The 23,391-nt window shown below is 50.0% G+C and overlaps 1 long non-coding RNA gene across 1 annotated transcript; it reads right to left on the bottom strand.

Annotated features, from left to right (window-relative positions):
- Positions 1 to 1,963: 1,963 nt before the first annotated feature.
- Positions 1,964 to 22,605, bottom strand: LOC142819282 (uncharacterized). The gene is made up of 2 exons (XR_016347650.1): positions 21,851 to 22,605; positions 1,964 to 5,637 (listed from the first exon to the last, which is right to left on the bottom strand). It is a non-coding gene; the product is annotated as an uncharacterized LOC142819282 (long non-coding RNA).
- Between the last annotated feature and the right edge of the window lie 786 nt (positions 22,606 to 23,391).

Below are 23,391 nucleotides of genomic sequence, written 5' to 3'. Positions count from 1 at the left end.
CCAGGCTGGCGGCTCCCGGGAGCTTGCCCTGGACCGCAAGAGGCGGGCACCTTCCTGGGCTAGTGCGGACATCGTGGACCTCGTCCACGATCTCCTCACTAGGCACAGGAAAGTGGCCGTCTAGGGCAGGAGAGCTGCCAGCCTGGCCACCCAGGACCAGGTGTGCATGAAAATCAAGGGGGTCCACTGAGACCCCCGACCCTGAGCCCTGAGCTTACAATGGCCGTACTGGGTCAGACCAAAGGTCCATCTAGCCCAGTAGCCTGTCTGCCAACAGCGGCCAACCCTAGGGACCCTGGAGGGGATGGACCGAAGACAATGACCAAGCCATTTGTCTCGTGCCATCCCTCTCCAGCCTTCCACAAACTTTGGGCAGGGACACCACTCCTACCCTCTGGCTAATAGGACTCCATGGACCCAACCTCCATCACTTTATCTCACTTCCCTTTAAACTCTGTTCTAGTTGTAGCCTTCACAGCCTCCTGCAGCAAGGAGTTCCACAGGTTAACTATTTGCTTTGTCAACAACAACAACAACTTTCTCTTACTAGTTTCAAGCCTGCTACCCATTCCTTTCCTTTGGTGTCCTCTAGTCCTTCTTTATGGGAACTAATGAAGAGCTTTTCTGTATGCACCCTCTCCACCCAACTCCTGCTTTTAGAGCCCTCTATCCTGTCCCCCCTCCGTCTCCTCTTTTCTAAGCTGAGAAGTCCCAGTCTCTGTAGCCTCTCTTCATATGGGACCTGTTCCCAACCCCTGATCATGTTAGTTGCCCTCCCCTCTCCCAGCCTTTCTCTTCCCCTCTCCCACCTCCTTTTCCCAGTCTCCCCCAGTTTTTTTTCAATAAAGACAGAGTCAATGTTGGAAGAAACGTTATCTTTATTTTGTACATCAATAAGAAGGGGGGCTAAGGAAGGGTAAGTGGAAGGAGGTGAGGGAGGAATGGGGTACGAGCCCCCGATGGGGAGGACTGGGCTGGCTCTGCGGGCTTCTGGGGGTGGAAGCTCTCCTGCAGCCCCCCAATTACTCCCTCTCCGCAGATGGCAGCCTGCGGCAAGTGCAGCCGGGCTGATGGCCGAGTGGTGTGATGTGCCCAGTGTGGGCACTCAGGGCACTCCAAGCCAGAACTTCTTTGCAAGCGGGGCACCCCTTAGAACTGTGTGTCCGGGGTGGGGGTCGGGACCCTTTAAGCGCAGCCCTCGGCTAGCCTGAGACAGCATCTCCATGCTCTAAGTCCTCCTTTTATGCCCTGCCGGCACTGCTTCCGGCCATCCTTAAGCCCTGTTCAGAGTCCACTCAATGTGGACTTACTAGTTCGAACTAGCAAAACGCTAGTTCGAACTAGTTTTTAGTTCTAGATGCGTTAGTTCGAACTAGCTTAGTTCGAATTAACTAATTCGAACTAAGTTAGTTCGAACTAGCGCTGTAGTGTAGACGTACCCGGAGTTATTCCCGAATCACAGTAGCACTTTCAATTCACACCCTGTCTTGTTCCACATGAGCCTTTCTTTACCAGCTCTTGTTCAGAGCGTTAGATCCCCTGATGCCTCTTTGCAGTGAGAGTGTTGAATTAAGGAAACCCCAGTAATAAGTCAAATGCGGAATGCATCTTATTTCCTGATGCAAAGGTTTGCAAAACGCCCCCCCGCCCCCACACACGAAGGTTTGAAGGGATTCAGTTTGGGGTGGGGTTCTCGTTAGGGGCAGGGAAGTGGAAACATTTCCAGTGACCTAATTCAGGGCTGCTTTTTAATTACAAAAAGAGAGCGAGATAAAATTCAAAGACAAGGAAAATATGCTTAAGGCTGGGCAGGCTATCACGCCAATAAAGGATTGAAGTGGAAAATTGAAGAAATTAGCAGTCACAAGGAGAGGAATGGAAGAGTAGCCAGTGCAAAAAAAGTAAATCTCTGAGTCAGCTCAATAATGAGTTCAGGAGAGTTTTCTTTCTTTCTGGCCAAAAAAAAAAAAAAAAAAAAAAAAAAAAGACTTTAATTATAAATAATAAATGAAACAAGACCCAAAGCCATAAAACCCCTATCTGTTATTCTTTAAAGTGACTGAGTTATTAGAAGTATGTCTCCAAAAATATATTTGCAAAGGGTCTTTTAAATGGCACAATCCACACCTACTTTATGTCCATGTGTAAACCTCAGCATTTGCCGCAGCCACCTCTGGGGTGGAAGGTGACTGCCATTTAGCACACAAGGAGCAGGCATCTTTGGCACGCTGTGCTCCTTCAGAATGGTGCTGCTGGAAGGTAGCATTTTAAGGTGGACATTTCGAAAGCTCTCCCTGTTGTCCTGATTGCTGTACAATGTACATAGAGAGTAATGCAATACTGGGCTAGATGAGGAGATGATTTGGACAGGGACTTTTTGTTTTGTGTTTGTACAGCACCTAGCACCATGGGATTCGTCCCATGGAGCTGGTAGGTGCTACAGTAAAACAGCGAATAAATCTTAAGCACAGCTGCCCAACTGACCATGCCCAGAGTGCCACCCGCCCCATAACTGACCAGGTAGGACGGTGCACTCTGCAGTGTGCCTCACAGAACAGGTCTGGCCTTGACAGATCAAGGGAGTAGTCAGTCCCAGACATCAGAATGCCTCTTAGAGAACATCCTGCCATCAGCAGCCTTTCTACCAGGGATCTATCGGGGACAGAATCATAGAATCCTAGGGTGGGAAGAGACCTCGAGAGGTCATCAAGTCCAGCCCCTGCCCTAGGCAGGACCAATCCCAACTAATAATGAAGATGGTTCTTGGTCCTGCCGTGAGGGCAGGGGACTGGACTCGATGACTCTCGAGGTCCCTCCCAGTTCTAGTGTTCTAGGATTCTCTTTTAAAATAGGGGGCTATTTGCAGGGCTGATCCTCTGACCACAGCTGTGGGGGGCTGGGGCTTCTCGTCACGTGACGATCTTTGACAGACAGATCTTTGACCTTCACAATAAGTCTGTGGCAGGAGCTAACTATGAAAACAGCCATAATCCCCTGAGAAGCATCACTAAGAACCGTCCCCACTCAGCAGCTGAAAGTGTCTGGGAGCAGCCTCGCGTCCATGCAGCTCACTGTGCTGGCAGGAGCCCTGAAGCAAACAGCCCTGCCATCTGCCAGACCCTGCCTCTCCGCACTGCCTGGGCGTCTCTCCCGCCAGACCCGGGGAGGGAACTGGCAGTCTCCTGAGCTGGAAAGATGCGCTATGGAAGTGGGCCAGCTGGGGGCTGCAAGGGGCTCTCTGGAGGAGGTGCAGAGTGGAGATGTGTGGGACACACTTGCCTGTGGGTTGTGCTTGCAGCCGCCTTCACTACCCTCTCAGCACTTGATTTTGCAAAGTGTTGAGGGCTCCGTGATGGTTCTGCCCTGAGAGAATGGGAGCAAAAAGCACCCAGCATCTCCGGGAATTGTGCAGCACCCTTCACATGCATTCTGGGCACCCCTGGGTAGCACGTGTCTATGGGGATGCCATGACCACGTCTTAAGGCCAGACAAATGACAGGGAGAGCACACAGCGCAGTATTGTCCAGGGGTTAAGGCAGCAAGCTGGCAGGCAGGACTATGGGGCTGGACCCTCCTCTCTCTCTCTCTGCCTCAGTTTATCAGTCTGAATATTGGGTCTAGCATGTCTGTATCTTAATGGTGCCAGTGCCTGAATTGCTTGGCATGGCAGGGGATGCAGAAGGGAAGCGCTGACTTAGCAGAGTTAATATAATTCCCATACATAGACACAGAAGGGAGCATATGCTCCACCTCCAGGCAGGGGCATGGCTGGATCAGACAGGTTGGCTCTTTTGCGCTGCCCCCATCCCATGCACTAGTGGGAATCAAAACCCAGCTTTGGTAAAATGCACTTTGGGGGTTTTCTGATGAAAAAATTAACCCCTCCCAGAAAACGATTGGTTTTCAATGAAAAACCTAAACATCTTTGGTTTACCAAATCCCTACAGTTTTCCAGTGAAATGACACTCACTTTCCATTAAAAAAAACTGAAAAATGTTCATCAAGGTGAAGTATGAGTCACAGGGCAAAGCAAGTCCCACTGTGACTGGCCGTTTTCGACCTTCCCTCCTGACTTGGGTAACTTTGGGTATGTCTACACAGCAGCGTTATTTCAGAACTGACGTTATTCTACAATAACAAAGAGCATGTCGACACAGCAAGCCATTCTTTTGAAATAACGTCGAGCTGGAGGACTCGTGGTAACCCTCATTTCCCGAGGAGTAAGGGAAGTTGGGAGCTTGCTTTTCCGTTGACTTCCTGCTGTGTAGACAGTGCCAAACGTCGAAATGAGGTACGGTGATGGTTTGGTGTTTGAGGCAACACAGTGGTGTCATGACAGGGGTACATGGGACTTTGTCAGGTATTAAGGTAACATGGCTGTAGAAGTACTTTAGACAAATCTGATTTCCAGACTGGACCATTACATTGTCATCTCAAGGTGGTGAGCACAGATGAAATCCTGTCCCTCTTGAAGAGTGTTTTTCAGTCCTTAAGTGAGGTCAAGACTTCACCTCCCTCCCTCCATCTTAAAATCGCTATAAACAACCTCATTGCACTGGTGCTTTCTTTATATTCACTGCCAAGAGCAATAGAAAGTTATTATTTTTAATTCCACTGGAACTGCAAGCCTACTACAAGTAAGCAAGGAAGTTCCCCTTTGCAGACACTATAAAACTGGCCTCAGACCAATAGCCTACTACCAAATGACTTCACAGTTATTAGGCCATTTGGTTTTAGTGGTGTTAACCTCAGCATGAAAGTGTCTGTGTTGATAAAGCCCTGGGTGTTGTTTTGTGCAAGCCAAAGAGCAAAGACCAAGAACAGAAGCCACAGACAGAGAGGCAGGCACGGTGAAAGCTTAATGAAGCGAGCTGCAGTGTGAAAGGAAAGTGTGTCAGGTCAGAGACCCTGAAGGGAGAGACGGAGACGTTCCCTGCGAAGAATCAGCTAGTCAAGTCCAAGACCTGAGAATTCAGTAATCGAGCAAGTGAAGTTCAGAGCATCAGGAGAGGCAAGTGTGAATTTAGGACTAGAAATGACCCCTCCGCCCTCCCACACAGCAGGGGAAGGGGAAGAAATCAGGCTTGATGTTGAGTGGCTGCTGAGAGGACAGTACTGGCTGGAGCTGTAGCAAAGAGGAGATTTCTAGAGCTGTGGATTCCATTATGATCACTTACTCAGCTCTCTTGCATGCCTTGCCCAGGCTGTTGAATGCCAGCCAGCAATCCCTGCAGAAACTTTTGGCAGGAGACTCTCTGGAAGATGTTCCCATGGTTAGGCATTGATAGATGGTTGGCAACATGTGTGTGTGTAGGGTTAAGTAAGGGGTCTGAGTAACCGTGACCCTGGTAACTGCTCCTATTGGTTTACAGTTCGAACTAGCGGGGTAGTGTAGACATACCCAGACAGTGTTTGATACCCCCTTTCCTGCTTGTTTGGGATAGATAAGGATGTAGCTGTACCAAGGACGTAACAGCGAATGAATGCTCTGTGTGTTCAGCAATGGTACCTTCCTTCCCTTGGGTCCATTCCCATTCACTCTGACATAGACAGTCAGGGTCACATCTGCTTCCTCTCCTGTATACTGCTGATTCCAGAACTCGGTGATGTGAGAACTGCAGGCTTCAGCTAAAACTGCTGTGAACAAGGGCGGGAGGATCATATTCAACACATGGCTATGACTGTGCATTGTATGGGTGCTCACATTACACACACCCAAAAGGGAGTTCCAAGAAGGAGGGAGAGAAATTGTTCTCCTTGGCTTCTGAGGACAGGACAAGAAGCAATGGGCTTACATTGTAGCCAGGGAGGTTTAGGTTGGACAGTAGGAAAAACTTCCTACCTGTCAGGGTGGTCAAACACTGGAATAAATTGCCTAGGGAGGTTGTGGAATCTCCAGCAATGGAGATATTTAAGAGCAGGTTGGACAGACACCTGTCAGGGATGATCTAGATCAGTGTTTCATAGAATAATACATTCATAGAACCATAGAGCTGGAAGAGACCTCAGAAGGTCATCAAGTCCAGCCCCCTGCTCTAGGCAGGACCAATCCCAACTAAATCAACCCGGCCAGGGCTTTGTCAAGCCGAGACTTAAACACCTCTAGGGATGGAGACTCCACTACTTCCCTAGGGAACCCATTCCAGTACTTCAACACCCTCCTAGGGAACTAGTTTTTCCTAATATCCAACCTGGACCTCTCCCACCACAACTTGAGCCCATTGCTCCTTGTTCTGCCATCTGTCACTACTGAGAACAGCCTCTCTCCATCCTCTTTGGAACCTCTCTTCAGGAAGTTGAAGGCTGCTATCAAATCCCCCCTCACTCTTTGCATCTACAGACTAAACAGACCCAAGTCCCTCAGCCTCTCCTCATAAGTCAAATGCTCCAGCCCCCTAATCATTTTGGTTGCCCTCCGCTGGACCCTCTCCAATGCGTCCACATCCTTTTTGTAGTGGGGGACCCAGAGCTGGACACAACACTCCAGATGTGGACTCACCAAAGCCGAATAAAGGGAAATAATGACATCTCTGGATCTGCTGGCACTGCTCCTCTTAATGCAACTTAATATGCCATTAGCCTTCTTGGCTACAAGGACACACTGCTGACTCATATCCAGCGCCTCATCCACTGTAACCCCAAAGTCCTTTTCTGCAGAACTACTACTTAAACTAGTTGGTCCCCAGCTTGTAGCTATGCTTGGGATTCTTCCGTCCCAAGTGCAGGACTCTGCACTTGTCCTTGTTGAACTTCATCAGATTTCTTGTGGCCCAATCCTCCAATTTGTCTAAGTCACTCTGGACCCTATCTCTGCCCTCAAACGTATCTACCTCTCCTCCTAGCTTAGTGTTATTTGCAAAATTGCTGAGGGTGCAATCCATCCCCTCAGCCAGGTCATTAATAAAGATATTGAACAAAACCGGTCCTAGTACCAAACCTTGGGGCACTCCACTAGAAACCGACGGCCATCCTGTCATCGAGCTGTTGATCACTACCTGCTGGGCCCGGCCTTCTAGCCATCTTTCTATCCATCTTACTGTCCAATCCACATTCCCTTAACTTGCTGGCAAGAATATTGTGGGAGACCGTATCAAAAGCCTTGCTAAAGTCAAGGTATATCACATCCACTGACTTTCCCATGTCCACAGAGCCAGTTACCTCATCATAGAAGCTAATCAGATTGGTCAGGCACGACTTGCCCTTGGTGAATCTATGCTGAGTATTCTTGATCACTTTCCTCTCTTCCGAGTGCCTCAAAATGGATTCCTTAAGGATCCCTTCCATGATTTTTCCAGGGACCGAGGTAAGACTGAGCGGCCTATAGTTCCCTGGATCGTCCTTCTTCCCTTTTTTGAATATGGGCACTACATTTGCCTTTTTCCAATCATCCGGGATTTCTCCCGATCTCCACGACTTTTCAAAGATAATGGCCAAAGGCTCCTCAATGACATTTGCCAACTCCCTCAGTACCCTCGGATGCACTAAGTCCGGACCCATGGATTTATGTACGTTTAGCTTTTCTAAATAGTTCCTAACCTGTTCTTTACCCACCATGGGCTGTCCATCTTCATCCCATCTTGAGTCACTTAGCGCAGAAGTCCAGGAGCCGACCTTGTCCGTGAATACAGAGGCAAAGAAAGCATTGAGTACCTCAGCTTTCCCCACATCATCTGTCACTAGGGGTATGTCTACACTACAAAGTTAGTTCGAACTAACGGACGTTAGTTCGAATTAACTTTCATAGGTGCTACACTAGCGCTCCGTTAGTTCGAACGTAATTCGAACGAACGGAGCGCTTAGTTTGAACTAGGTAACCCTCATTCCACGAGGATTAAGCCTAGTTCGAACTAGCTAGTTCGAATTAAGGGATGTGTAGCCCCTTAATTCGAACTAGTAGGAGGCTAGCCCTCCCCAGGTTTCCCTGGTGGCCACTCTGGCCAACACCAGGGAAACTCTACTGCCCCGCTCCCGGCCCCGGACCCTTTAAAGGGGCACGGGCTGGCTACGGTGCCCGTGCCAGGTGCAAGCCTGCCACCACCCCGCCAGCAGACCCTGCACCTGGCACGGATCGAGCTACCCACCCGATGCCCCCCAGCCCTCCCCCTCTTCCCGGGATCAGGCTGGCGGCTCCCGGGAGCTTGCCCGGGACCGCAAGAGGCAGGCACCCGCCTGGGCTAGTGCGGACATCGTGGACCTCATCCACGATCTCCGCACTAGGCACAAGAAAGTGGCCAGCTTGGGCAGGAGAGCTGCCAGGCTGGCCACCCAGGAGCAGGTGTGCAAGAGAATCAAGGGGGTCCACTGAGACCCCCGACCCTGAGCCCTGAGCTTACAATGGCCGTACTGGGTCAGACCAAAGGTCCATGTAGCCCAGTAGCCTGTCTGCCGACAGCGGCCAATCCTAGGGACCCTGGAGGGTATGGACCGAAGACAGTGACCAAGCCATTTGTCTCGTGCCATCCCTCTCCAGCCTTCCACAAACCTTGGGCAGGGACACCACTCCTACCCCCTGGCTAATACCACTCCATGGACCCAACCTCCATGACTTGTTGTAGCCTTCACAGCCTCCTGCAGCAAGGAGTTCCGCAGGTTAACTATTTGCTTTGGGAAGAACAACTTTCTCTTACTAGTTTGAAGCCTGCTACCCATTCCTTTCCTTTGGTGTCCTCTAGTCCTTCTTTATGGGAACTCAGGAAGAACTTTTCTGTATGCACCCTCTCCACCCAACTCCTGCTTTTAGAGACCTCTATCCTGTCCCCCTCCGTCTCCTCTTTTCTAAGCTGAAAAGTCCCAGTCTCTTTAGCCTCTCTTCATATGGGACCTGTTCCCAACCCCTGATCATGTTAGTTGCCCTCCCCTCTCCCAGCCTCTCTCTTCCCCTCTCCCACCTCCTTTTCCCAGTCTCCCCTGGTTTTGTTCAATAAAGACAGATTCCATTTTGAAAGACACGTTATCTTTATTTTGTACATCAAGAAGAGGGGCTAGGGAAGGGTAAGTGGAAGGAGGTGAGGGAGGAATGGGGCACGAGCCCCCGATGGGGAGGACTGGGCTGGCTCTGCGGGCTTCTGGGGGTGGAAGCTCTCCTGCAGCCCCCCAATTGCCCCCTCTCCCCAGATGGCAGCCTGCGGCAAGTGCAGCCGGTCTGATGGCGGAGTGCTGTGATGTGCCCAGTGTGGGCACTCAGGGCACTCCAAGCCAGGACTGCTTTGCAAGTGGGGCACCCCTGAGAACTGTCTGTCCGGGGTGGGGGTCGGGACCCTTTAAGCACAGCCCTCGGCTAGCCTGAGACAGCATCTCCATGCTCTAAGTCCTCCTCTGATGCCCTGCCGGCACTGCTTCCGGCCATCCTTAAGCCCGGTTCAGGGTCCACTTAATGTGGACATGCCAGTTCGAATTAGCAAAACGCTAATTCAAACTAGTTTTTTAGTCTGGATCCGTTAGTTTGAATTAGCTTAGTTCGAATTAACTAATTCGAACTAAGTTAGTTCGAATTAACGTTGTAGTGTAGACGTACCCTAGGTTACCTCCTTCATCCATTAGGGGCCGCACACCCTCTCTGATCACCTTCTTCTTGTTAACATGCCTGTAGAAACCTTTCTTGTTATCCTTCACATCCTTAGCCAGTCGCAAGTCCATTTGCACTTTCGCCTTCCTGATAACCCCCCGGCATTCTTGCGCTATACATTTAAACCCCTCCCCGGTCATTTGTCCAAGTTTCCACTTTTTGTAAGCTTCCTTTTTGTGCTTAAGTTCACCAAAGATTGCCTCTGTAAGCCAATCTGGTTTCCTACCATGTTTGCCTCTCTTACTACATGTTGGGATGGTTTCTTTCTGTGCCTTCAATAAGGCTTCTTTAAAATACTGCCAGCTGTCCTGGACTCCTCTCCCCTTCATGTTAGCATCCCAGGGGATTCTGCCCATCAGATCTCTGAGGGAGTCAAAATCTACTTTTTTGAAGTCCAAGGTGTGTATTTTACTACTCTCTTTTCTTCCTTTGGTCAGGATCCTGAAATCTACCATCTTATGATCACTGCTTCCCAGGTTGTCACCCACCTCCACTTCCCCTATTAGTTCCTCCCTGTTTGTGAGCAGAAGGTCAAGCTGCGCATGGCCCCTAGTCGGATCCTTCAGCACAAGAAGTTATCCCCAACATTCTCCAAAAACTTCCTGGATTGCCTGTGTACTGCCGTATTGGTTTCCCAACAGATGTCAGGGTGATTAAAAGTCCCCTACGAGAACCAGGGCCTGTGATCTGGAAGCGTCTCTCAGCTGTCCGAAGAAAGCCTCATCTACCTCATCCACCTGATTTGGTGCCTGTAGCAGACACCAACCGCAACATCACTGCTGTTATTTGCTCCTTTAAACTTAACCCATAGACTCTCAACAGGTTTTTCTCCCTCTTTATACTGGAGTTCAGAGCAACTGTAGTGCTCTCTTACATATAGTGCAACTCCTCCTCCTTTTCTTCCCTGCCTGTTCTTCCTGAACAGTCTATACCCTTCCATGACAGCGCTCCAGTCATGTGAGTCATCCCACCAAGTCTCTGTTATCCCAATTAAATCATATTTCTTGGACTGGGCCAGGGTCTCCAGTTCTTCCTGTTTGTTTCCCAGGCTTCTTGCATTAGTGTACAAACACCTCAGGTAACCAGTTGATCGCCCTATCTTCTCCATTCGGAAAGGGGTCCTCCTTTCTTGCTCATTCCTCTCTGCATTTCTTCCCGGTATCCGACTTTCCCACTCCCCTCAGGGTTTTGGTCACTGCCCCCCGACGCACCTAGTTTAAAGCCCTCCTCACTTGGTTTGCAAGCCTGTCCGCAAAGATGCTCCTTCCTCTCTTCGTTAGGTGGATCCCATCTCTTCATAACAATCCTTGTACCCAGAACAGAGTCCCATGGTCAAAGAAACCAAAGCCCTCTCTGCGACACCATTTGCATTTACATCCTCAATTCAACGATCCCTGCCCAGTCCTTTCCCTTCAACAGGGAGGATGGACGAGAACACCACTTGCGCACCGAATTCTTGAATCCTTCTTTCCAATGCCACAATATCCGCAATATCCCGCTCGACGTCATTCTTGGCCGTATCGTTAGTTCCCACATGGAGAAGCAGGAAGGGGTAGCGATCTGAAGGTTTGATCAGCTTGGTAAGCCTCTCAGTCACATCAGTTTCTGTAAATGTACCACGGAAACACTTTCAGAAACTCTTTAACTGGCCATCCCAGTTTGTTTATATACTGGTGCCGCGGCCATGGAGCCTCGCAGCTCCCATTGGCTCCGGTTCATAGTTTGCAGGCAAGGGGAGCCGCGGGAAGCAGTGGCCCAGCCCCTTGGCTGCAAAGGATGAAAGCTTGGCTGCCCATGAAAGCTCATGATCCCATCTACATGTTTTGTTAGTCTCTAAGGTGCTGCTAGATTACGCATTGTTTTTTATGGTTTTCCAGTTACAGACTAACCCAGCTCCCCCACTGGAGCATCACACAGCGCACAGTCAATCTGTGGAACTCCTTGCCTGGGGAGATTGTGAAGGCTAGGATTATAAAAGGGTTTAGAAGAGAACTAGATAAATTCATGGGGGCTAAGTCCATTAATGGCTATTAGCCAGGGTGGGTAAGGAATGGTGTCCCTAGCCTCTGTTTGTCAGAGGGTGGAGATGGATGACAGGAGAGAGATCGCTTGATCATTACCTGTTCGGTTCACTCCCTCTGGGACACCTGGCATTGGCCACTGTTGGCAGACAGGGTACTGGGCTGGATGGACCTTTGGCCTGACCCAGTCTGGCCATTCTTATGTTCTTATGCTACATGAGGATTCCCAGGTTTTCCGGTCTCTCCTTAGTGCTCATTTGGAGCTGCAGCTGGGTTTGTTTACACGTGATTGCTTAACGGTGTTTTAATTGGCTTTGAAATGCTGGTTCACAGCTTTGGTTGAAAGCTAGGTAACGCGGTGTGGCTGGTGACCCTGCCCGGCATGGCGGCTCTGGGCCCTAGCCATTGAGCAGTACTATGGGTTGTGCTGAGTCGTGCCGTGGGTTTTACTACAGGTAAAGTCACAGGGAGTTTCCTTCTCACCAGAGTTCTTTTTGAGGGGCAGCAGTGAGAGCCAGGCAATTTGTCCCTGGGCTTAACCACCCTGAAGTTTTCCCTGGTGACTGTCCTAAGCCTCCCTTGCTGCAATGTAAGCCCAGTGCGCCTTGCCAGCTGCCCAGAACAATTCTCTCACTTCTCCTCGTAACAGCCTTTCACACCCTGGGAAGCGGTTAGCAGCTCCCATCTCAGGCCTTGGTGCATTTGCTGTTTTTAATAATTCAACCGACCTTTTACGTCATAGCTTCCAATTGGTCACCATTACTTTTTACTAGCTTTCCAGTAGGGTCTTGAGGCCGGATCGGGGCTTTCTAGGTGCTGAACAAAATACATCACTAAGGCCCTGCCCCTAACAATTCAACTGGATTATTTGCAACTTCTGGTATGTAACCGGTCACCTAAGTCACATGGTATTGTTATCTGCTTCCTGACGGGCTGACTGAAATGTTACGAACACAAGGAGTGCAAATAACAAACAGGTACGCACACACACGCGTGTACGCTTCTGAGTCGAAGATCAGTATTGGCCTGTAAATAACCACAGATAAATGCTGGTACAGATAGAAACCTGCTTGCACCAATGTTGGTGTAATGCTGGTGAAAAGTGTGCAAGCAAACCAAGCAGGCACTTGTGACAGGAAGCAATGGTCACTAACCCTGTTTACCTAACTCAGTATATGGCAGTACTATGGGGCAGGAGTGAGGAGTGACGTAAGCACTCAAGAGGCCAGATAAAGGCCCTAAATCCAAAAGTGGGCTGTGCCCCCGAAAGCTCATGATCCCATCTACAGGTTTTATTTGTCTTTAAAGTGCTACCAGACTATTTGTTGTGTTTTAAGTTTATCCTGTACAGACTAACTCAGCTACCCCTGAAGCATAATAAAAAGGACACCTTGGCACGAAGGCCCATAGGACTTTATATTTTGTATAGCGCTGGGCACAGGCTGGTGTGCAATACAGAACTAAACATAAGCTTCCCCACAAATCAGGATTTAGATGGCAAACATCCCCCTTCCCTCCCCAGAGGGGTGTGCATGACATTCGGAACTGGAAAGTACAAGGGAAGTGCGAGGCACGAGTCAGTGTGAGCCAGAAGGGGTCACTGTTTGTATTGTCTTTTCATCACCCATCCAAACAGGGATGCATTGACTCCCAAGTGTGGGGCTCAGCAGAAGAATTGAAAGAGGAGCTGATTTTTCCAACACCTTCTTGAAAAGGAGTAAATGTATTCGTAATGTGGGAGTCTAGACATGTACTGCGGGACTGATTTGGGATCTGAGCTAGCATTCTTTCTTTCTTTCATTTTTGCTTTTACTAAAGGCTTTGTAGTACCTCTTCAAAGAACTACCCAACGCAGATTGAAAGGCAAAATGGGGACACGGGGGAAAAAGAAGACTAGAAGTGAAAAGACTTTTTTTTAAACTGATTCCTCTCTCCGCCCCCAATTTTCTCTCCACGATTCATTGTTAAGCCTATTTGCATTAAAACAATCTCCCTTGCTCATGCAGCAAACTTGTCCCTTAGCGACAGACTAAATCTCTAGGGGCCCAGATCAGTCTGGGCTTTGAAGAGGGACCTAAAAGGCCTCTGTAGTTTGGATGCAAAACAGGTCGCAACTCACCATGAGCCTTATTGTCTTCAGGACAAAGTGCTGCTGTAAATCAAGATGGCTCCATGGGGAACAGGCACTTGACAAAGCAGCCCTACTGATTTATAGAGCTGGTCGGAGGATTTTTGACAAAATGTATGTTCATTGAAGTGGGCCGTTTGTCACAGCTGAAACGCTTTGCGGAGACGTATCGATCGGGGCGGTGCTTAAGGTCTCTGGTAGCCAGGGTGGCCCCTTTACATGCTTCTGAGGGGGGGAACCCGACACTTCTGATCTGCAAATGGATGTTTGGACGTAATGCTCTTTCATGAAAATGTTCGGCATTTTCTGACAAAAAGAAAATTCTGGTGGAAAAATGTTGATAGCTGTAATGGAGACTTCTTGTGTCCAGTTCTGGGCACCACATTTCAAGAAAGATGTGAGGGAAATTGGAGAAGGTCCAGAGAAGAGCAACACAAATGATTAAAGGTCTAGAAACCATGAGCTACGCGGGAAGACTGAAAGAATGGGGCTTGTTTATTTTGGAAAAGAGAAGACTGAGAGGGGACATGGTAGCGGTTTTCAAGTACCTAAAAGGGTGTCACAAGGAGGCGGGAGAGAAATTATTCTCCTTGGCCTCTGATGAGAGGACAAGAAGCGATGGGCTTAAACTGCAGCCAGGGAGATTTAGGTTGGATATTAGGAAAAACACTTCCTGCCTGTCAGGGTGGTCAAACACTGAGATAAGTTGCCTAGGGATGTTGTGGAATCTCCATCATTGGAGATATTTAAGAGCAGGTTAGAGAAACATCAGGGATGGTCTAGAGTGCTTGGCCCTGCCGTGCAGGGACTGGACTTATGACCTCTTGAGGCCCCTTCTAGTTCTAGTGTTCTATGATTCCATGATTCTGTGCACTGGGTAGCCATCGAGGGATTGGCTTGTATTTGTCAAAAGCTTGGTTGATCTTTTCTTTAGTCTTCCTAGTTTGCTTATCCCTTCCTGTGCCCTTTTCATAATTCACAGGCAGGAAAACCCATCCCTTGAGTTATTCCCTGCCGGTCGGACAACACACTGGACAAGTTACCAGAGGCTTCTTCTAGACTACAGGCTTCTTCTGGAAGAAGCTTTTTTTGGAAGAGATCTTTTGAAAAAACTTCGTCCGAAAGAGAGCGTCCACACTGCCAAAGCGCATCAGAAAAGCAATGTGCTTTTTCGAAAGAGGGTGTCCACACTGAATGGATGCTCTCTCACATGTAACCTGTGATTGCTATGGACGGAGCGGCCACCAGGGCACCTGTGATTTTTCCTCTTCCCTCTTCTTCCAAAAAAACTCCCTCTTCCCTCCCACACACGCCTTTTGGCAAGAGAGCTCTTTCGCAAAAAGGCTTCTTCCTCCTAGAATGAGGATTATCAATGCTAGAGGCCCCCTGGCCCCCGTTCTTTTGATTTTCTTGCAGAAAAACGCAATTGCAGTGTGGACCTTCCTCAAGTTTTGTAAGAAAAACAGTCATTTTCCCAACAAAACCCTGTAGTGTAGACATACCCTGTGTGGGGGAGAGATGGGAAAAGCGGATTTTGGAACAGGGCCCCTCCCTTCTGTAGTGTCTAACATACTCTCTGCTGTCACCAGCCACGCTGTCCCCCTCAGAGCTCCTTGTCTTCAAGTGAGGAACAAACACGAGGAGCAGAAGGATTCCTAGGCAGCAAAGAGCCCATTTCATGCAAATGTTTCTCTGTGACAGAGAGCAATGGGACATGGAGCTGTTTCTCTCAGCTTCTTGGAGGTGCTGGCGGGTCTCTGACAGGTGCACAGCAGAACTGGGCTGTTGTTAATTCAACAGGATTTTTTTATATGCTGCAGAGGTCCCCGGGAACAAAGAGGTGAGGTTTATAGCGGCTTCCCATGAAATGCAAATGCGCCACCGTTATCAGCCATACTTTAACCAGCTTGCCCTCCCTCACAGGGGGGAAGCACCAACATTTGCATATAGATAAGGTCAGCTCGCGCTCCTCAATAGGAACTGAGACGGGTTTATTATCCATGTTTGTTCTTCAAAGAGAGGGTCGCCCCCCCAACCCACCCTGTCAAGCTCACACCAACCTTTTTGCACTTTCAATCCTTCATTTGGAAATCAAGAAACTTTAATCAACCATCTGCCTGACTTTATCCTACGTATGTTCTCCCTGGCCCTTGGGAGAGATGAAGGAAAACCCCTCTGAGAAACTGGCTGTTGTCTGGAGTGCTCCTGACCTGAAGAGTGGTTCATAAGAACATAAGAACGGCCGCACTGGGTCAGACCAAAGGTCCATCTAGCCCAGTAGCCTGTCTACCGACATCGGCCAACACTAGGTACCCTGGAGGGGATGGACCAAAGACAATGATCAAGCCATTTGTCTCGTGCCATCCATCTCCAGCCTTTGACAAACAGAGGCCAAGGACACCATTTCTATCCCCTGGCTATTAGCTTTTTATGGACCTAACCTCCATGAGATTATCTAGCTTCTCTTTAAACTCTGCTATAGTCCCAGCCTTCACAGCCTCCTCTGGCAAGGAGTTCCACAGGTTGACAACACGCTGTGTGAAGAAGAACTTTCTTTTATTAGTTTTAAACCTGCTACCCATTAATTTCATTTGGAGTCCTCTAGTTCTTCTGTTATGGGAACTAATAAATAACTTTTCTTTATTCACCTTCTCCACACCACTCATCATATCCCCGCTCAGTCTCCTCTTTTCTAAACTGAAAAGTCCCAGTTGCTTTAGCCTCTCTTCATATGGGACCCGTTCCAAACCCCTAATCATTTTAGTTGCCCTTTTCTGAACCCTTTCCAAGGCCAAAATATCTTTTTTGAGGTGAGGAGACCACACCTGTACACAGAATTCAAGATGTGGGCGAACCATAGTTTTATAAAGAGGAAGGAAGATATTCTGTCTTATTTTCTATCCCTTTCTTAATAACTAGCCAATTAGCCCACCATAAGACAGGATTTTCAGGTCTCTCCTCCACCTTGGTCTTCTCTCCTGAGCCTCCGGTCTCTCGTGCCGCCTCTCTCTCTCTTTCTCCTCCTACTGCCTCCCCCTCTCTGTCTCAGCTCTCCTCCACCTCCTGCCTCTCTCGCCTTCTGCCTCTCTCTCCCTCTCTCTTCTCCTCCTCCTCCTGCCTCTCCCTCCCCTCCATCTCTCCCCGCCCCCCTTCCCTTTCTGCTGTGGCGCTCGGCTGAGCGCTGCCTGCTCAGCTGGGCCATCGCGAGGGAGAGGGGTGGGGCGGTGTCGTACACAGCCAGGAGGCAGGGCTGTGTATGTCACCGCCCTGCCCCCCCTTCTCCTCCCGCCATGGGAGAGCCCAAATGGCCCCTTGTGCCGCTGGCTCCCCCGTGGCAGCCCGGCTGAGGGGTGCAGCACTCAGCTGAGCGCCACAGCGGGAGGGAAAGGGGGGGCAGTGATGTTCACGGCCCCGCCCCCTGGCTGTGTACGTCACCGCCCTGCCCCCTTCCCCGCTCTCCGTGGTGGCTCGGCTGAGTGTTGCGCGCTCAGCCGGGCCGCCGCGGGGGAGGAGGGGCGGGTAGGGTTGCCAGGTGGCTGGTATTGTACCGGTATTTGCGTTCTCTGTCTGGTTAAAAAAATCAGAAAATACTGGACAGGTGCAATTCTCTGATTTTTCCGGCTGCGCACTGGACGGAAGCCTGGCGGGGGCGGGGGAGCGGCTGGGAGTCCCAGCTGTGAGTCGGGGCTGCGATTGCCGCCGGGAGCCTGCACGGGACAGGCAGCAAGTGCCCAGGTGAATCCCGCTCCCCGCCGGTCCATTTGCTCACTTGCCCCTTCCTGGCTGGCCGGTTCTCCCCCACTTCCCCTCCTGATCTTCCCCGGCCAGCCCCCCTGCACCCGCCCAGCTCTGCTTCCTGCCGGCCCGTTCCTCTTCCTGATCTCCCTGGCCAGCGCTGCTGCACCTCTCCCCACCCCCGCCAGCTCTGCTTCCCACCCCCCTTCCTCCCAGCTACCCTTGTGGCCCCTGAACTCCCCCAGCTGTGCTTCCTGCTCCCCCTTACTCCCAGCCAGCCCCGCCCCCTCCCGGCTGGTGGTCCCCCCCCCGATATCCCGTGGCCTTCCCCGTTCTGCCTGACCCCCCTCCATTACCAGCCCTGCTTTCCATTGGCCCCCCCATCTCCCCCGAACAGCCCCATTGCCCCCCCCATTAGCTGTTTCCAGGCCCCCACCTTCCCGGCCAGCACCGCTCCCTTCCTGGCTGGTCCCACCCCCAATGAAGCGGGCCGCTGTGGGGGAGGAGAAGAGGGCAGGGTGCTGACATACACGGCCAGGGGGCGGGGCCGTGTATGTTACTGCCCCGCCTCTCCTTCCCCTCCCGCCGTGGCGCCCGGCTGAGCGCAGACCCCAAATGGCCGCTTGCTGCTGCTTGCTCCCCCACTGCGGCCCAGCTGAGCCGCCACAGAGGGAGGGGAAGGGGGTGCGGGGTGCTGACGTACACGGCCAGGGAGTGTGGCCGTGTACATCAGCGTTACAGACTCACAGACACTGGGCTAGTATATATTTGATTCCTAACATCCTATTTGCCTTTTTGACCGCCGCTGCACACTGTGTGGAAGTTTTCAGAGAACTATCCATGATAACTCCAAGATCTCTTCCTGATCTGTCATAGCCAAATTAGCCCCCATCACACTGTACGTATAGTTGGGGTTATTTTTCCCGACGTGCATTACTTTACACTTATCCACATTAAATTTCATTTGCCATTTTGTTGCCCAATCACTCAGTTTGGTGAGATCTTTCTGAAGTTCTTCACAGTCTGCTTCTGTCTTGACTATCTCAAACAGTTTAGTATCATCCGCAAACTTTACCACCTCTCTGCTTACCCCTTTCTCCAGATCATTTATGAATAAGTTGAAAAGGACTGGTCCCAGGACTGACCCTTGGGGGACACCACTAGTTACCCCTCTCCATTCTGAAAATTTACCATTTATTCCTACCCTTTGTTTCCTGTCTTTTAACCAGTTCTCAATCTGGTTAGAGGACCTTCCCTCTTATCCCATGACAATGTAATTTATACAAGAGCCTTTGGTGAGGGGCCTTGTCAAAGGCTTTCTGAAAATCCAAGTATACTATATCTAGTGGATCCCCCTTGTCCGCATGTTTGTTAACCCCTTCAAAGAACTCTAAGGATACGTCTACACTAGCCCCCTAGTTCAAACTAGGGAGGCTAATGAGGGCAACTGAAATTGCTAATGAAATGCTGTTACTCCTCGTGGAATGAGGTTTAACAGTTAATTCAAACTTAGGGGTTTATCTCGGAATCCTGCTTCTCTTCTGTGTGTAGACGCAGGCAGTTACTTCAAGCTAGTCAGTTTCCAAGATATTTAAATCCTGCACTTCATTAGCAATTTCAGTCGCCCTCATTAGCCTTCCTAGTTCAAACTAGGGGGCTAGTGTAGACATACCCTAATAGATTTGTAAGCAGGGGCTGAACTGCTGCTTGCTATGAGCCAGCTAAAAGGAGAGGTGGGTGTGCCCACTACAATTGTTTAGCTCTGCAAGGTGCTAACTGTTATGTAAATACAGCTCAGGAGAGAATCTGAGGTGTGACCTTTGGATGAATGCCATCCGGTCCTGGTGATTTGTTAACATTAAGTTTCTCTATTTGTTCCAAAACCTCCTCTAATGACACCAATCCAGGACAGTTCCTCAGATTCATCACCCACAAAAGACGGTGCAGATTTGGGAATCTCCCTAACATCCTCAGCTGTGAAGACTGAAGCAAAGAAATCATTTAGTTTCTTCGCAATGGCTTTATCGTCCTTGATTGCTCCTTTTGCATCTCTATCGTTTAGGGGACCCACTGGTTTTTTAGCAGGCTTCCTGCTTCTAATGTACTTAAAAAACATTTTGCTATTGCTTTTTGAGTTTTTGTCTAGTTGTTCCTCAAAATCTTTTTTTGCTTTTCTTATTACATTTTTACACTTGATTTGACAGTGTTTATGTTCCTTTCTATTTATCTCATTAAGATTAGACTTCCACTTCTTGAAAGATGCCTTTTTGTCCCTCACTGCTTCTTTTATATGGTGGTTAAGCCACGGTGACTTTTTTTTAGGTCTCTTACTATGTTTTTTAATTTGTGGTATACATTTAAGTTGGGCCTCTTTAATGGTGTATTTAAAATGTTTCCATGCAGCTTGCAGGGATTTGGCTCTAGTCATTGTGCCTTTTAATTTCTGTTTAACTAACCTCCTCATTTTTGCATAATTCCCCTTTTTGAAATTAAATGCCAGGGTGCTGGACTGCTGAGGTGTTCTTCCCACCACAGGAATGTTGAATGTTATTATATTATGGTCACTATTCCCAGCGGTCCTGTAACGGTTATCTCCTGGACCTGATCCTGCGCTCCACTCAGGACTAAATTGAGAATTGCCTCTCCGCTTGTGGGTTCTTGTACCAGCTGCTCCAAGAAGCAATCATTTAAGCCATTGAGAAATTTTATCTCTGCTTCTCTTCCTGAGGTGACATGTATCCAGTCAATATGGGGATAATTAAAATCCCCCATTATTATAGAGTTTTTTATTTTGGTAGCTTCTCTAACCTCCCTTAGCCTTTCAATGTCAGTATCACTGTCCAGGTCAGGTGGTCGATAATATATCCCTACTGCTAAATTCTTATTATTGGAGCATTGAATCCATAGTGATTCTATTGAATATGTTGATTCATTTAAGATTTTTATTTCATTTGATTCTATGTCATCTCTCACATATAGTGCCACTCTGCCACCCACATGGCCTGCTCTATCCTTCCGATATATTTTATGGTATGATTGTGTCCCACAGATTTTCCTCATTCCACCAGGTTTCAGTGATGCTTATTATGTCAACCTCCTCCATTAATACGAGGTACTCTAGTTCACCCATCTTATCAGTCAGACTCCTAGCATTTGTGTACAAGCACTTTACAAATTGCCACTGTTTATTTGTCTGTCCTTCCCTGATGCATTGGATTCCTTTGTATGTGGTTGTTTGTCTGCTCTGGCCATGGTTTGTCCTCTCCCCTCCTTTCTTTCTGACTACAGCCTCAAGAATCTCTATCAATGGATTCTCCTCTAAGAGAAGTCTCCATCCGATATAAGTGCTTCTCCGCACCAATCGGCTTTCCCCATCTCTTAGTTTAAAAACTGCTCTACGGCCTTTTTAAATATTTAGTGCCAGCAGCCTAGTTCTACCCTGGTTTAGGTGGAGCCCATCCCTCCTGCATAGGCTCCCCCTCTCCCAAAAGTGTCCCCAGTTCCTAATAAATCTAAACCCCTCTTCCCTACACCATCGTCTCATCCACGCATTGAGACTCTGAAGTTCTGCCTGCCTACCTGGCCCTGTGCGTGAAACTGGAAGCATTTCCGAGAAGGCCACCATAGAGGTCCTGGATTTCAGTCTCTTTCCTAGCAGCCTAAATTTGGCCTCCAGGACATCTCTCCTACCCTTCCCTATGTCATTGGTACCTTCGTGCAGATCGCCCGAACCCGGCTCTTCCGGGTTGCAGTCTACTTGCCATGGGCGAGTAGATTGTATTATTTGTCGAGCCCTGCTCATCAACATAGCTTTCTGCCTCCCTTAGCTCCTCCAGTTCAGCCACCCCGTCCTCCAAAGCCCGAACTCGGTCTCTGAGGATCAGGAGCTCCTTGCAACGGGTGCACACAGACGCCACCCGCCCACAGGGCAGGTAATCATACATGTTACACTCGACGCAATAAACAGGATAGCCCCCACTCTGCTGCTGGGCTTCTGTCTGCATCTTTTCCTGTGTATGAGTTTGATTGATAAGGTTTCTAGTTAAAACAGGAAGTTTTTCATTAAAACCTTTAAACTAAACTATAAAGACTGGCAAGAAAACCTGGCCCCTTTCCAACTCCCTCTCAGAACTCCCTTTTTGCTGCTCCTGGTCGCAAAGCTCCCTGATCGTTGACTCACAGCTTTATAAAGCCCTGGTCTGCCTGGTAGCCCTGCTTCCTGACTAAGGCTCAGCCAATTAACAGAGGCTTCTAGATGTCAAATCTTTAGATTTGAAAACTTCCAGCTGCCGGCCACAGCACACGCTCCTTCAAACAAAGAAACCAAAGAGACAAACACAAGTTCAGCACACAGCAAGTAACTCCCCCCTCCACAAACACACACTCCAGACAGCCACTTACCTCGAGGGTCCCGGATTTACTCCTCCTTTACCTGGAGAACTCCCTTTCAAAACTCCCTGCTTGCTGTTCCTGTTCACAAAGCCTGTTCATTGTTGCCATTCTACAGATGGGGAAACTGAGGCACAGAGCAGGGTCATACCCTGGGTTGCCAGCAGAGCTGGGGTTAGACCTGAGGTCTCCTGATTGTACCGGGTTGCTTCATCCTAGGTCTCTCCCTGACCCGGCACCCTGGAGCTCCAGGCCCTGTTCTGCAGGCCCAGAGGCCTAATCACAGTTCCACAGGCCCAGAGGCTGAATCACAGTTCCATAGTAAAGGGTGGGATAAGGGGACCCGGGTCCTCCCTCTCCTCCGGGCCCCAGCCCAGGGGTTCCCACCACTGGTTCGGCAGGGAGCTTTCCCCGAAACATGCCAAGTCCGCCCTGTCCCTGCCGGTGCCCCGCCCTGGGCTTCTTTCTACCCCATCCCCCTGGCTACCGTGGACCCTACCATCATGTCCAGATCCCACGTCAGTGGCTGGGTTGGTGTGTCCTACGGCAATTGCGCGTGCGGTGATAGTGGCGAGTCTAGCTGCAAGGCGGGGCTGGCAAGGCGGATGAGATTGTCTCAAGGGTGGTGTCAGCAGCATCGGTGGCACTGGTGGCAGTAGCCATGGCTCTGGTGCTCTGGCAGGAGCTCCTTCCCCTCCCGAGGTCTAGGCCAACTGAGCTGCGCTCTAGGCTTTTATACTCGGGCTTCACTGGGAGCATGCCCAGCAGGGTTGTGGGGGAGGGGCGTATTCCCTCCCATAGGCGTGCTCTACTTCCCCTTGTTCAGTGCGGGGCTGGCCTGCCCCGTCCCTCCCCCCCACTTCAGAGGGTCCCCTTGGCAGGCTTCTTGTCTCCTTTCTTTCTATACGGGAAAAGAAATCCACATTTGCGTGGGCTTTCCCTGGCCTGCGTACTACCTGAAACGAATACGGCTGTAGGGACAAATACCAGCGCATAATTCGGGCATTGGTGTCTTCATAGAGTCCAGGCACCTCAGTGGGGTATGGTCTGTCACTAACAAGAAGAGGCTGCACAGCAAATAATACGTAAGGGCCTCAATGGCCCATTTCATCGCCAGCACCTCTCTTTCTATAGTGGAGTACTTGGTCTCTCGAGGGCATAGCTTTCAGCTAAGGTATAGAATAGGGTAGTGGTCCCCAGCGTGGTGCCTGCAGACACCATGGCGCCTGCAGGGGCATTTATGTGCGTCCACCGAATGATCTGGGCCGGCCCCGCCCCTGGCACGCAGCGCAGGCGCGGTGCTGGCCCCGGGTGCACGGCGCATGGGCGGCCCCTGCCTTGGTCACATGGCACATGCGCAGTGCTGGCCCTCAGTGTGTGGCACATGGGTGGCCCCGCCCATGGGCGCATGGCTCATGCGCGGCCTCGCCCCCGGACACGTGGCACATGAGCAGCCCCGCCCCCAGACATGCGGTGTGTGAGTGTCCCTGCCCCCGGATGTGCAGCATGTGAGTGTCTCCACCCCCGGACACGCAGCATGTGTGGCCCCGCCC

The sequence above is a fragment of the Pelodiscus sinensis genome, chromosome 21 (genome assembly GCF_052426305.1).
Source record: "Pelodiscus sinensis isolate ZL-2025 chromosome 21, ASM5242630v1, whole genome shotgun sequence".
In the NCBI taxonomy this organism is placed as follows: domain Eukaryota; kingdom Metazoa; phylum Chordata; order Testudines; family Trionychidae; genus Pelodiscus; species Pelodiscus sinensis.
Note: the sequence above shows the minus strand (reverse complement) of the source record. Positions and strands in the feature narration are given on the sequence as shown.